The following is a 2747-nucleotide window of genomic DNA, read 5'->3' on the forward strand; positions in this document are numbered from 1 at the left end:
TAAATTATTCCGTAATTATAGATATAGGAGTGTAATCTTTAGATTAATTTGTTTTATTTGGGAGGTTGGATAAAATAATCTCAAATTTGATGGTATGAAGTTGGATATCTCAGGATTAAATTTGAAATTGAATTTATACTGTGTTTGGTTGACGGTATGAATTATCCTAGTATTTCAGGATTATAATTCTATGGTTTTATCCCACCCCATATAAATTTATCTCAAACTTAATTCTGAGATATTTCGTGTACCAAACACAAATTGCTTATTTTTTTGAAAAGCACTTCTCAAAATAGGCAATTTTTAGTCGTTAGGCCAAACAAGCTCTTACAATGAAAAAAAATTCAGTAAAAATCCTTTTTAGTAGGGTTTATATATGAGACACAAATATAAATTAATTATGTGGATTTTGATTATTCAAGTACAAGATGATTAATATATGTTTGGTCAAACTTCTCACAAGCTAAAAGTGGTTATTTTTTTGTTGTAGATTAGCTGAGAGGATAATGTGTTCCTTATCAAAAAAATTTAAGGACTCAAATTCGAAATCTTTTATTAAAGGTAGAGAAATTCCGGCCACCTTGACTGGTCTATAGATAACAAAAAATTAATAAAGTGGTAAGTACCTTGTTATTCTTAATTATTGATTTTGAATTCGAGTTTTGAGTATGAAAGCGGCTATATTAGCGAGAACATTATCCTTTAATATAAAAAATTTCCCCGCAAATTTGAATTTAATCGAATCATAATGTGAATATTAAAATGAGGCAAGAAATTAAAAAAAAAATGAGTGGTGAAGCTCGAAAGACAATGCCACGAGTTTAATTTGGAGAGGGTACGTACGTGGCTATAGAATAGCTTGTGGAGGCCCGGTTGATTTGACAATACTTACTTATAGCCCATATAATTGGAGCTTTGATGTTAAAGTCCAACAATGGACAATCTCAATAGGCAAAGGGACATATACAACTTAGAATGAAAATGCGGTGAGGTGTTGAGCATTGAGCCCACCTCCAACTTGACACAAGCTCATGGCAAGACAAAATCACAAGGCAAAAGGTAAACGATAAGGGCGAATTCAGAACTTGAAGTTTATGAATTTTTACAATGAAATCTCTAGTTAATATACAATAATAATCGAATTCATAGTCGAATATTTATAGATATTTAATGAATCTCTTAATACATATAAAAAGTCTAAGCAATCGTTACTGATTCATGTGAACTCATATAATACAAGCTAGAACGGCCTCTGAGTAATGAATCTCCTAAAGGGTTATAATTTGAAGAAATCGAAGAAAAGTTTTGCTAACTATAAAGCGTCTTGCACGAAAATTCCTACTTAAAACATGCAAAGACAAACATTAAGTTTCATGAACTCAAAAAGAATGTCAACCAAGCATATTCGAGGAGGAATAAGCTTGTAGGAACAAGAGCTTAACGCTAAACTTTGTATAACATCTATTGGAAAGAGTTAGCGACCACGTGTTCTTCCTACTTAATCACAAATACATGTCGAAGTATAACTATATGATTGTCAAAACAGTACTCCCATTTACTAATGTAACAAGTTTATATATATTGTTACATGTATTCTCTTTGGTGTGGTGCTATATTAACTTTTCATTAAAGAAAAGTTACAGTGCTACAAATATGGATGCTAAAATCTCAAAGAAGTGCACTTTATTAGAGGAGAAGCACACCATGGTTGTATCATTTGACATGTTCACTGTAGTGCATTAAGGTTGAATTGTGTTAAAGCCCATATTAACTTAGTTTAGGAAGAGCCCATGCCTTGGCCCAAGTGTTATATCTCATGAAGTTGGGTTGTATTTACAACCTTTTACACTTACGTGTTTTTGTGTTTTCCAATAATCTGTTTGGCCAAGTTTTTAAAATCAGCTTATTTTAATTAATTTACTTTTTCAAAATTGCTTTTCATAAAAGTATTTATGGTTAAAAGCAATTTGTATTTGACCAATTAATTTATAAGCACTTTTGAACAACAATTAGTGTTTGACCAAGTTTTTAAAAAGTGTTTATAAGTGTATTTTTTTCAAAAGTGCTTTTGGATAGAAGCTATTTTTTTTAGCTTTTGAAAAAAAGTTTCTGGTACTCGCAAAAGTACTTATTTTCTACCAAAAATTTAGTCAAACACCTCACTTTTTAAAAATAACCACTTATTTGAAAAAATAAACATTTTTGGAGAAAAATAAGCTTGCCCTAACATGTATCCTTGCTCAAGTAATCAATTGAGGTTAAAAATAGGGATAATTTCATAGACCTCCCTCTAGGTTTCGTCTTATCACACTGACCTTCCTTGTGGTTTACAATATTACATTTACCTCTCTTATTTTGATTTTTTTTGTAACATTGTTTTAACTTATTTATTTAATTGCAAAATAATTTCCATGGACCTATTTGCCCTTCTAATTCACCTCTTGTCATTAATTAATTTTAGGAACATAACATAGGAACTATGGAGTTAATCATTTCTTTTTACGGTTCCCAGTTTCCTTTATAATGATTCATTTCCATTGAATGCAAAAATCTTCAAACTAATTACATTAATTCTCCAAAAAACAACCAAACAAGTGCAGAAATAAACTAGGCATAAAAGAAAGAAAATAATTAAATTTCTACTTATGTGTATTCTTCCTTTTCATCAAGATAAACCCTCACAATATCTATAATCTCTTCAACTTCATTACATCCACAAGGAACTATGGAGTTATAATTTGAGGATT

This window comes from Lycium barbarum, chromosome 5 (assembly GCF_019175385.1).
Source record: "Lycium barbarum isolate Lr01 chromosome 5, ASM1917538v2, whole genome shotgun sequence".
Classification (NCBI taxonomy): Eukaryota; Viridiplantae; Streptophyta; class Magnoliopsida; order Solanales; family Solanaceae; genus Lycium; species Lycium barbarum.